Here is a 13,507-nt window from a genome sequence, read left to right as displayed (position 1 = left end):
TCTCAAACTCTCTCATCTGTGTTGAAATTCCTTGGCGACAGATGCTCAGAGGGAATGAGAAAAAAATACTTGAAATTGCAGCTAGACAAGGATGATGCAAAGTGTGAAGGATAAAAGGTAGCTTTAAGATCCCATATATTTTAAATATATCTAAGTTTTTTTCCTAAGTTTATTTCTTTATTTTGTGTGAGTGAGAGCATGAGTGGAGGAGGGACATAGAGCAAGGGAGAGAGTATCCCAAGCAGGCTCTGCACTGTCAGCATGGAGTACGATGCGAGGCTTCAATTTCCCAAACTGGAGATCATGACCTGAGCTGAAATCAAGAGTCTGATGCTTAACCAACTGAAGCACCCAGGTGCCCCTATTGTATATATATTCAAATGAAGAGATATACAAACACTTTGTTATTAAAAAATTTGGATCAGATAAAATAGTATACATGAATGTATTTTGGAAATATATTGAGCCAAGACAAATTTGGATTCCTCATAGTTTATATAATCTGAAGCTGAATTCTCTGATGAGCTAATAAGGACCAAAGAAAATTCTTTTATTCACCTCTTGGCTCTTTGTCTCCTCATTTAACATTATGGCAAAGATAATGTGGATAGTGAATAAAAAAGCAGATAAAAATGTTGGTAAAAAATAATACAACACTTTCCCCAACTACTTATTTGCTACAACAGCCCAGTAAGGTAAAAGGGTTTTTGTTAGGACTCTGCCATTAACTTCTATTCTGTAAGCAGGCTTTTGTTTTGCTTTGTTTTGTCTATAACAATGAAGTTTAGCATGCCTTAGGCCTGAAACCTAGACTTCTAAAGAAATTCCATTATATGGACTACAAGGTCTTTTTCCTTGTTTTTTAAAACCTCTGGTCAAAAGAATCACACTGTAGGTATATGACAAACTTCTTTTTGAACTAACTTCTTAAGATGTAACATTGCATTAAAATGGTATATATTTGGGGCCCCTGGGTGGCTCAGTCGGTTAAGGGTCCAACTTCGGTTCAGGTCATGATCTCGCAGTTTGTGGTTTCAAGCCCCATATTGGTCTCTGTGCTGACAGCTCAGAGCCTGGAGCCTGCTTTGAATTCTGTGTCTGCCTCTCTTTCTGCCCTTCCCTCGCTCGCTCGCTCGCTCTCTCTCTCAAAAAAATAAACATTAAAAAAATAAATAAAATGGTATATACTTGCCGTTTGCTTTGCTATCTCTCTGCAGCACTCATGTTACATTCTAAAATTTTGGCAGAAGAACTATGTTAGTTAACAGTAATGTACTGAATGAATACTGAGGTATTTTCCAGGCTCCAGATGGGAAATGCGTTTGAGCTTCAGAATCTATCTAGAATCATTATTCTCAACCCTAGCTGCTGCTTAACTTAGTCTGACGGGAGTTTAAAAAAATCCACGCTCCACCCAAAGAGACTCTCACTTAATTATTCTGGGGTAGGGACCAAAAATTAAGTATTGCTTCTAGCTGTAGTATTTGATGGAACCATTATGTCTCCTCTTTCTCTTACTTGCCTCTCTGTATGGTATTTGTTTCTCATTACAGCCTGGCTTCCCTGATTTCGATGGTCCCTGAAGCAACTGACTGTGGAATGAGGGGGTGGTCATCTTGTAAAAGCCTGGCTCCCTCTGTCATAACCTCTAGATGAAATGTGGTCCATGTCCACGAGGGGATATGCAGTGTCTAGAAAAAGGGACCCGGAGCAGCTAATATAATAGCACCCGGTTATAGAGGAATTACCTACGGCTTTTACCTCTCTTTCCCATGCTGACATGTTAAATAGGGAGTTTCATCAAAACTCCTCTAACTACATTTTTTAAATAATATTGTTGATTGATTGTTTTCACTTTCCTAATGAAATTATTTTTCCTCTGAAATGATTCAGTTTTGTGTTTATTAGTTTTCACGAAGACTTTTTTCCTCTTCTATGCAGATACATGTATCTGCCACATGGTGGCAGCCAGCATGTTCTTGAACCTTAAGTTCATCTGCTGGAAGGGACTGCAAGGGGTGAAAAGATGGGGAGAAGGTGTGGGAGTGTTGGTGAATGGGATGGGGCATGATTTTCTTTTGTGACTACCTGGTAGGGAACCAAGAGAGCAACAAAGCCTCTCTAAGAATAAGCTCGTTGATCGTTCAGCAAGAATTTCATAATCTTTGAAAATTGACGACTCCCAGACTTAAAGTGGAATCACCTGCTTCCTTCTGTTCTTGAAACTAGTCCTTTCTTACCTTTTCCCCATCATGAAAAATGTATTCACGTTTAGCTGTTTAAAGCTTTTGAAGCTAAGACTTGTCCAGTTAGGAAAAAATAAACAAATATAATGTTTCGGGGGCGAGTTGTTTGGTTCTTTGCTACCAGGTGTGTTTTATCCCGCATATCTCTGCATTTATCACTCAGATAACGGGCTTGTCTGATAAGGGAGAGGGGGGTTTTGACAGTGTCTCTTCAAAAAAACATTGGAAAAAGGCTCATTTTGACATCAATTTGGGTCTGTGCTAACTCATAGCAGAAGTCATCAGGTCACAGGAGATTGGCGCTCCCTGCAATGTCCACACTTCTCAAAACCGCTAAATTTTGCTGTGATAAACAGTACGTGCTGGTTAGAACTGCAGCCCTTGGTAAATAAATTCAATGCACTGAAACCTTTTGAGAATGTGACACACCTTGACCAATAGGTCTAATTCTCATAATTTGGGGCCACTGTTAAACTAAGAGAATTACCACACCACTATGAGCCCATTGACACACACATTTATTTAAGAAACATTAACTTGATTTGAAGCATTTCTGTTTATATATAAGGCACACATTTTTTCCCACAGTCTTCCTCTATTAAAATTAAAATTAATTAAGAAAATAACAGGATAATAATACACAATGTCTGTCTCTATGAAATCCAGAGTGATGCTAATGCTGTCAGTGTGGGGATGCAGGATTGTGTAGTTTGATAACAGACTTTGTGTTTAGATGGTTCCAGGTTCAGATTTCAACTCTATCATCATGCAACATTGGGAAAGCTACATAACAATTCTGAATCTCACTTCTTGCATCTAAGAATGATATTGTGGTTTTTGATAAGAGTGTTTTATACTTTAGATGGGTTACTGAATGTGGCCAGGAGGTAACACTGGGCTGGGAGAGTTTTTATAATGGTATTTCTCTAGCAGCAATCTGATGCCTAACTTGACCTCAGAGTTCCTGTAAGGAGGCTCTAGGAGAAATATTTACACAAATCGTTTAAAAAAAATTTTTTTAATGTTTTATTTATTTTTGACAGAAAGAGAGACAGAGCATGAGCAGGGGAGGGGCAGAGAGAGAGGGAGACACAGAATCCGAAGCAGGCTCCAGGCTCTGAGCTGTCAGCACAGAGCCGGACATGCGGGGCTTGAACCCATGAACCATGAGATCATGACCTGAGCCGAAGTCGGATGCTCAACCGACTGAGCCACCCAGGCGCCCCATACACAAATCATTTTTAAATGAATTTTATTGAGATAATAGATTCACATGCTTTGTAAAAAAAATAATATAGAACAATCTTTAAAACTTTCACCCAGTTCTCCTGCTAGTCATTTTGTAAAACTAGTTTAACACTACATCCAGGATATTGGCCTTGATACTATTGAATCTTACTTAGATTTCTCCAGCTTTATTTACACTCCTGTGTGTGTGCATGCGCACACGCATGTGTGTGTGTATATGGGGGGATTTAGTTGCATACAATTTTATTACAATTGTAGGTTTGTATATCTAGTACCGCAGTCATGATACCGAACAAGCCATTATCACAAATATCCCTCATATTGCCCCCGTATAACTACTCCCACCTACTTCCAGTTGTCCCATATACCTTATCCCCCTCACTACCACTAGAAACCAGGAATCTGACCTCCATTTCTAAAATTTTACTTGAAAGTGTTGTATAAATGGAATCATGCAGTATGTAACCTTGGGGATTGGCTTTTTTTACTCCATGTAATTCCCTGAAGATCCACCAAAGGCACATGTACCGATAGTTTGTTCTTTTTATTGCTGAGTAGTATTACTTGCACGCGTACCACACACTTTGCTCTTAACTATTCATCTGTTGTAGGACATCTGGATTATTTTTAGTTTCTGGCTGTTATGAATAAAGCTGCTATGATTTTTTTGTGTGAATATACATTTCTTTTTCGTTGGGACACATGCCTGAGATTCTGTGGTAGTTGCATGTTTTTGTTTTATGAGAAACTGCCAAACTTCGAGAGTGTCTGTATCATTTTGCATTTTTTACCAGCATTGTATCAGTGAAACGTTTTCTTGGATCTTTGCAACATTTCATGTGGTAACCATTTTTCTTTTGGCCATTTTGATAGGTATATAGTAATGTCTCATGGTGGTTTTAATTTATATTTCCTAACGGCTAATGATGTTGAACATCTATTTTTTCATAAGCTTAGTTGCCATCTGTATATCTTTAGTGAAATATCTGTTCATGTCTTTTACCATTTTCTAATTCATTTTTTTTTATCTTACTGTTGAGTTTGGAGAATTTTTAAATATATTATATGGGTCTTTGTTGGTTATGTGGTTTGCAGTTATTTTCTCCCTGTCTGTAGCTTGTCTTTTCATCTTCTACCTTCCTTCCGCTTGCCATTAGGCTTACCTTGCCCCCTTTTATCTAATTTCCGATCAGATATATGATTTGCACATATTTTCTCCCATTCAGTAGATTGCTTGTTCATTTGGTTGATAGTTTCCTTTGCTGCGCAGAAGCTCTGGAACTTGATGTCGTCCCACTTGTTTATTTTTGTTTTAGTTGCTTTTTTTTTTCTTTTTTTTTCTTTTTTTTGGTGTCAAATCTAAAAAATCATCACCAAGACCAGTGTCAAAGAGCTTACCACTGTTTTCTTCTAGGAGTTTTACAGTTTCAGGTCTTACATTCATGTCATTAATCTATCTTCAGTGATTTTTTGTACATGGTATCAGATAATGGTCCAGTTCATTCTTTTGCATGTAGCTGCCCAGTTTTCCCAGCACCATTTATTTATTAATTTTTTTTAACATTTATTCATTTTTGAGAGAGAGAAAAAGAGAGAGAGAGAGAGAATAAACAAGGGAGGGGCAGGGAGAGAGGGAGACACAGCATCCGAAACAGGCTCCAGGCTCTGAGCTGTCAGCACAGATCCCTATGAGGGGCTCGAACCCACAGACCATGAGATCATGACCCGAGCCGAAGTTGGACGATCACTCGACTAAGCCACCCAGACGTCCCTTTCCAGCACCATTTATTGCAGAAACTGTCCATTGTATATTCTTGGCTCCTTTTTCATAAGTTAATTGACCTTATTTGTGTGGGTTTGTTTCTGGGCTCTCTATTCTGTTCCATTGATCTATGTGTCTGTTTTTATGCTAGTACTATGATGTTTTAATAAGTAATATTTTAAATTGTTGAATACAATGTAAATTAAATGACTATGAGTCCCCCAAATAATGGTGAAATGTTACAATAATGAATATAATATGCAGAATATATAATTCACATGATATTATGTTCTTAATCCTAACTCCATAACTTATTTAAATATCATAAAATCTGGTCTTAAAATGATTTTTTAGTGATCTAACTTGTAATTGGTAGCTCACAACCAAAATGAAGGATGTCAACAAAAGGCAAGGACATTTTTTAAAAAAGAATGGATTGGGGCTCCTGGGTGGCTCAGTCGGTTGGGTGTCCGACTTCGGCTCAGGTCATGATCTCATGGTCCGTGGGTTCGAGCCCCGCGTCGGGCTCTGTGCTGACAGCTCAGAGCCTGGAGCCTGTTTCGGATTCTGTGTGTCCCTCTCTCTCTGACCCTCCCCCATTCATGCTCTGTCTCTCTCTGTCTCAAAAATAAATAAACATTAAAAAAAATTAAAAAAAAAAAAAGAATGGATTGTTTTAATAATTATTTTTCTAAAACTAGTAGCAATACTGTAAAGCCACTAATTTGCACAAACTTTTTATAATACTTTTAATTGTTTGTAAAGTCACTAGAAGAAAATGCACACGTTTATTCATGTATATTATTAGAACTTGCAATGGAAGTTTTCATGGCCACATTTTAGTGAGGAACATGGAAAATTTCATAACTTGTCCAGCATCTAGTAGGTAACATGTGATGGAAGTAGTATTCAGACCCACACTTGCTGCATTTCAAAGCTCATGGTTTCTCATTCTAAACCAAATGACAAAGATTTAGCTTGCTCCAGTACATAAAGTGATACTGCCCTTCGGTCAGGACTGGCTTCATGGGCTTGAGAACTGTGTAGTAATACAGAGCCCTGTACTGGGTTTAATGTGCAGCTACTGCCATCTTGAAATTTTACTTGTGTTTGAACAAGTGACACTGCATTTTTAGTTTGCACTGGGAAAACTTTAGATATTTCTGGAAAATATCTCATCAGCTCTTTTAACAGTCATCATGTATAAAGATATGATAAAACCTATCCTAATCGATAAACAAGATTATTTTGGACAATTCTGAGACTGCTCCATTTCTTATCATTAGAAAAACAACTTCACCTTTCAGATATCCATTGTCTCTTTCCTAGGAGAATGGTATTCATTGACCATGAATGTGCTATGCTCACTTGTTGCTGAGGAGCTCTTCAACAATAGTAATGTTTCTGGAGTTCTCCAAAGGAAGATATCCCACTGGGAATGAATGCCCCTTTATTTGACTTGAGCACCCCTTTTAAAAGCAAACAATAGGACTTGGAGCAAAAGTAACTTCCTCTGGTTTACGGAAGGGATACTTTGACCCTTCTTTATATTTTTTTGGTTACTTAAATTTTAATTTATTTTTTATTATCATTATTACTTTTTAAATTTACATCCGAGTTACCTAATATATAGTGTAATAATGATTTCAGGAGTAGAATTTAGTGACTCATCTCTTACATATAACACCCAGTGCTCATACCAAGTGTCCTCCTTAAGGCCCCTTGCCCATTTAGCCGATCCCCCCCAAAAAAACCCCTCCAGCAACCCTCAGTTTGTTCTCTGTATTCAAGAGTTTCTTATGGTTTGTCTCTCTCCCTGTTTTTGTATTGTTTTTGCTTCCCTTCCTCTATGTTCATTTGTTTTGTATCTTAAATTCCACATATGAGTGAAGTCATATATTTGTCTTTCTCTGATTTTGATTAACATAATGCACTCTAGTTCCATCCACATTGTTGCAAGCATCAAGATTTCATTCTTTTTGATTGCCGAGTAATATTCCATTATATAATTTTATGCGTGCGTGTGTGTGTGTGGGTGTGTGTGTGATAGTACTGCGATAAACATTGGGTGCATGTGCCCCTTTGAAACAGCACTCCTGTATCCCTTGGAGAAATACATAGTAGTGCAATTTCTGGGTCATAGGGTCATTCTATTTTTAATTTTTTTTTAATGTTTATTTATTTTTGAGAGAGTCAGAGCACGAGCGGCAGAGGGGCAAAGAGAGAGAGGGAGACACAGAATCCGAAGCAGGCTCTAGGCTCCGAGCCATCAGCACAGAGCCCAATGTGGGGCTCTAGCTCACAAATCGTGAGATCATGACCTGAGCCGAAGTCTGATGCTCAACCTACTGAGCCACCCAGGCACCCTTCTATTTTTAATTTTCTAAGGAACCTCCATACTGTTTTCCAGAGTGGCTGCACCAGTTTGCATTCCCACCAGCAGTGCAAAAGTGTTCCTCTTTCTCCACATCCTTGCCAACATCTGTTGTTGCCTGAGGTGTTAATTTTAGCCATTCTGACTGGTGTGAGGTGGTATCTCATTGTGGTCTTGATCTCTATTTCCCTGATGATGAGTGATGTGGAGCATTTTTTCATGTGACTGTTAGCCATCTGATTGTCTTCTGTGGAAAAGTGTCTGTTCATGTCTTTTGCCCATTTCTTCACTGGATTATTTGTTTTTTGGAGGTTGAGTTTGAGAACTTCTTTATAGATTTTGGATACTAACCCTTTATCTGATGTGTCATTTGCAAATATGTCTTCACTTTCCATCAGTTGCTTTTTAGTTTTTCTAATCATTTCCTTTGCTGTGCAGAAGCTTTTTATCTTGATGAGGTCCTATGAGTTCTTTTTTGCTTTTGTTTCCCTTACCTCGGGAGACATGTCACCAAAGCTGGAGGCATCACAATTCTGGACTTCAAGCTGTATTACAGAACCAGAAGAGACCCCTAATAGCCAATGTAATGTGAAAAAGAACGGTAAAGCTAGAGGCATCATAATTCTGGACTTTAAGCTGTATAACAAAGCTGTAATCAAGATAGTATGGTATTGGCACAAAAACAGACACAAAGATCAATGGAACAGACAGAGAACCCAGAAACAGGCCCACAAATGTATGGCCCACTAATCTTCAACAAAGCAGGAAAGAGTATCCAATGGAAAAAAGAGAGTCTCTTTAGCAATAGGTGCTGGGAAAACTGGACAGTGACATGCAGGAGAATGAAACTGGACCACTTACTCATACCATGCACAAAAATAAATTCAAAATGGATGAAAGACCTAAATGTATGACAGGAAGCCATCAAAATCCTAGAGGAGAAAACAGGCAACAACCTCTTTGATCTCAGTTGCAGCAACTTCTTACTTTGACACTTTTTTTAATTCATCTTCAAAATAGTTAATTTGTTGATGGGGAGCAGTGTGGGAGAGAAAAAGAGAGAAACAGACAGACAGACAATAACACTATCAATAGACTTTGTCTCCCACCTAGAAAGAATGTATTGGTCTCACATTGTGTTCCTATAGCACTTTTTATAAATCTCATTAATTGCCCTTATCACCTGTTAGTGTTGTTATTAGTTTAAATGTGTTTGTTCCTTGCTAGGTTCCTGAAGTAGTGGAATACATTGTTGTTCATCTTTTTTATTTTTTGGACCCCTAAAGTTTAGTCAAATTTTGATGGAATGTTTGATGAAATGAAATGCCAGATTTCCCTTGTACTTATATTTTGGTAATTATACATCTCAATCACAATTATGCATTTTTCAGTTGAGTTATATGAAAACTTCCCCAAACTAACACTTAATGAATCCCCCAAATGGATGCATAAGTGCTTCATTACCTAAAAGCAATGTTTCCAATTAGTTTCCACCTCTGGATTTTATTTTCCCACTGTGATTTAGCTAATGTTTTAGCTAAAGAGAAAGTCAGCCACTGATTAAACTAGTGTTTTAGCGTAAAACAAAATGAGCCATTATTAACATAAATCTTTCTCCAATAGCATTTGACAAAATCCACTGCTAATTATTTAGCCAACTACAGATGTCCTTGTCAGGTAGTAGGATCATAAAGATTCGTTTTGCTTTTTGCTTCATTTGATTTTCTTTTTCCTGGAATATGTCAATATGTCATTTACATACTAACTATGCACTTCTCTTGAAAGACACAGTGCAACTGATGATATGGTCTTCACAGAAAAGGGCAATTTTTTTTTTACATTAAGAAAAAGAAAAAAATATATATATTTCAGGAGTCATAAGACCAAACTATTCAAAACCTTGTGACCAGTAAAAAAAATTTTAAAGCAGACTTGGAAATACCAATATTGCACCAATTATCGAGTATAAAGCATGACAGAACAATTCTGAACTTTTTTTTTTTTTTTTTTTTTTTGGTCAGAGCAGTGGAATGCTGGAGCCAGCTTGCACAGGCTAACAAGAATGAAGTATGAACTTGTCTTCCCACCTGTTCGTTCAGTGACATCACATGATAGATTGAAATCAGCTGTCATGGGACTTTATTCACCAAGGTAATCATCAACTGCTATAAACCAAGGCCTTTTATCTCCCTGGAAAGCTAATGATTGGACATTTACCAGCAGACCACTGGGTAAGATTTGGCTTGATTTCACAACAAGAAAATTACAAGAAGATAAAATTACAGACTAAAATCACTCATGAACATAAATGTAAATATCTTTAACAGAATATCAAATAATTAACCCAGCAAAAACAAACAAAACATTATGATTGATATCATCCCACATCAATCAATGTGGTTCACCAGCCTATCAGAATAAGGAGAAAAACCATATTACTTTATCATCAGATGCATAAACGTCATATAATTAAATTTAAACTGGTAAAAATCTCAGCAATTTAAGAATAGAGTCAAACTTTCTCATTATGACTGAAAGTATTTACCAAAACCATAAAGCTAACAACACATATGAGTGAAATATGAAAAAAAATCTCACCTTAAAGAAAGTTGGGAACAAAGCAAAGGTATCTACTGCCAATACTTTTTTTTTCAATTTACTTAATTATTTTAAGAAAGAGAGAGAATGTGAGCTGGGAGGAACAGAGAGAAGGAGAGAGAGAGAGATTCCCAGCAGGCTCTGTGCTGTCAGTGTGGAGCCTGAGGTGGGGCTCAAACTTATGAACCATGAGATCATGACCTGAGCTGAAACCAAGAGTTAGATGCTTAACTGACTGAGCTACCCAGGCGCCTCAGCTGCCAATACTTTATTCACTATAATATTGGAGACCCTATCTGATTAAAAAAAGCAAGGGGAAAAAAGCAAATCCATAAAGACTGGGGATTATAAAATATAATTATTTTTATCTGCCAACAACAATTGTGTGTACAAAAAACTCAAAAGACTTTACAAAGAAACTACTAGAACTAATAAGTAAATTTAGCAAGGTGATAGTATACAAATCAATATGCACAAAATGAATTGTATTTCCATATACTAGAAACAAGAAAATAGAAAATAGAATTTAAAAGATGCCATGTACAAAAGCACCAAAACATCAAATATCTAGTAAAACATGGTTATGAAAAATGTGTAAAAGCTCTCTACTCTGGTAACTATAAAACCTAGATGACAGAAATTAAAAACATAAAAGATATACCATGTTCTCAGATTGGACGTTTCAATATTGTTAAAATATCATTTCTCCACAAACTGATTTATAGATTCAACGAAATTCCAAACAAAAACCCCAGCAAGTTTTCCTTTACTTGTTTTTGTCGAAAATGTAGAGTAGCCAGAAACCTCTACGTGTTTTAGCTGTGTTTGGCTTTAGTGACTTTTCACATGCTGTTCATTAATACATTAAAAGTTAATTTTTAAAAATTCTCCACGTATCCCCAAATTTCCTGCTATGTGACAGCTAGATAGTCCAAAAGAGAACCTGCAATGTAAACTTGAGGAACATCAGTGCATAAGGAATGGCACAGGAGGAAATCTAATAGACTGGGAATGAGTGAGAAGTGGGGAATCAACCCCAGGGATTGGGTTGTCGGGAAAACAATGAAAGGGAAGAGTTCAGAAGTTAGCACCAAATGCCCAGAGAAATCGAGTAAGGTAAGATCTAAAAGGATCTCTTGTTGAAGATAAGAGAATGGTGGAAATGCAGAAGAAATCACAGTGACTGGGTGGTAAAAGGAGGTGGGTAAGTGGAGAAAGAAAGTAGGGAATAGTCAAGCTTATAAGTGAAAAAACAACAAAAATTTTAGACGTAGATATGCAATTGAGAGGAATTGGAAGAAAGTAAGAAAATTCTATTGAAGTACTGATAAGAAAAATATTTTGGAGAGTAGTTCCTAAAGTTGGCTGCACATGAGGCTCACCTGGAGAGCTTTTGAAAATTCCTGTGTGTATTTAAGTGCAGAAGGTATACAGGAAATCTCTATGCTGTGAACCTAAAACTGCTCTTAAAACTAGTCTATTTAGGGGCGCCTGGGTGGCTCAGTCGGTTAGGCGGCCGACTTCGGCTCAGGTCACGATCTCACGATCCGTGAGTTCGAGCCCCGCATCGGGCTCTGTGCTGACAGCTCAGAGCCTGGAGCCTGTTTCAGATTCTGTGTCTCCCTCTCTCTCTGCCCCTCCCCTGTTCATGCTCTGTCTCTCTCTGTCTCAAAAATGAATAAACGTTAAAAAAAAAAAAAAAAAAATTAAAAAAAAAAACAAAAAAAAAACTAGTCTATTTAAAAAGAAATCCAGTGCCCAGGCTGTATCTTAGAGGAATGGAATCAATCACTGGAGATAGGACCAAAGCATCAATAGCTTTTTTTTTAAGCTTCCATGTGATTCCAATGTGTAGATAAGTCTGAGAACCACTGCACTATTCTAATGCTTCTCATACTTGTGACAAAATTATCTGAGAATTTGTCAAAACAGAGAGGTCTAGGGTGGGGCCTATGAGTTTGCCTTTTCTAAAAACTCCCAGATTGTGTTGAGGTTCATGACTCATAAACCACACTTCCGGGAACATTCTCCTCCAGGGAGAGAGATTGAAGATAGAGAGAAAGGAGTAATTGAGTGGGCAAGATGCTTTGGCGGGGGAGGTGCGGGAGAAGCATGTAGATCACCAGTGGCTTGGTTGCTTTTCGGATGGGAAGAAAGGCAGGTGCGTGTGACAAGGAGAAAAAAAAGGAAGTGTGAATGTGAATTCAAATAAATTTGTTGGTGGATTAGCAGAAAGTGAAGGAAGTTCTGCTTTCATGACTCCAAGCATTTTAGGCTAGTACTGGGGGTATAGAATGGTCAGATGTATCTAACACATACATAATCATGAAATGATCATTTATAACAATTACTCAAGTGGCGTCAAAATTAAATTCCAGACAACATCCAGGTTACATTGATGTATGTATGTACATTGATGTATGTAATCAGGACACATTAGCCCAAGAAAGTGTGTGCAGCTGTAACCATATTGACTCTAGCATTTGTTTTCTCACATAAAAACCAAGAAAGCAGTGCTGTACTACCAGTATTCCCAATATCTGCCCAAAAGCAAAGATGACTCTTTTGCTTAGAAAAAGGACAGTCATTCAATAGATTTTTTGGGTGTAAATGTATGGAATCCATGCTAGACCAAACTAATCCAAACCCAAAACTTTTCTAGTCATCCAGTAGTTTGAACACTAATTGTCCATAATTATCCTACAGGATTTGTTTGTGGAACAGATGCCAGCTGATCCAATTGCATTGCTAGTTGCACCGGGAATGATGGTTTTACAGGATGGTTGTGGAACAGTTCTGAGAACACAGTCCTTCAAGAATAGAAAGGGCCAGGGGCGCCTGGGTGGCTCAGTCGGTTGAGCGTCCTGACTTTGGCTCAGGTCATGATCTCGCGGTCTGTGAGTTTGAGCCCTGCATTGGGCTCTGTGCTGACAGCTCAGAGCCTGGAGCCTGCTTTGGATTTGGTGTCTCCCTCTCTCTCTGCATCCCCCCCCCCCCCCCCCCCCCCCCGCTTATGCTCTCTCTCTCTCTGTCAAAAATAAATAAACATTTAAAAAAATTAAAAAAAAAAAAGAATAGAAAGGGCCAGCAAGGTTGACATCTCACACGCACTTTCAAGGGCAATAAATACTGAAGTTTGTGGTAGAGATGGGAAAGTTCTCAATGACAGTTCTTGTGAGTTGACAAAAATGTTATGGTTTTATTCCATCGATGATGCATCCTGCAGTATGTACCAGAAGATACCACGATGTTTAACCAAACAACCATGATGTTTAAAGA

The sequence above is a fragment of the Panthera leo genome, chromosome C2 (genome assembly GCF_018350215.1).
Source record: "Panthera leo isolate Ple1 chromosome C2, P.leo_Ple1_pat1.1, whole genome shotgun sequence".
In the NCBI taxonomy this organism is placed as follows: Eukaryota; Metazoa; Chordata; class Mammalia; order Carnivora; family Felidae; genus Panthera; species Panthera leo.
This window is presented reverse-complemented; position numbering follows the sequence as displayed.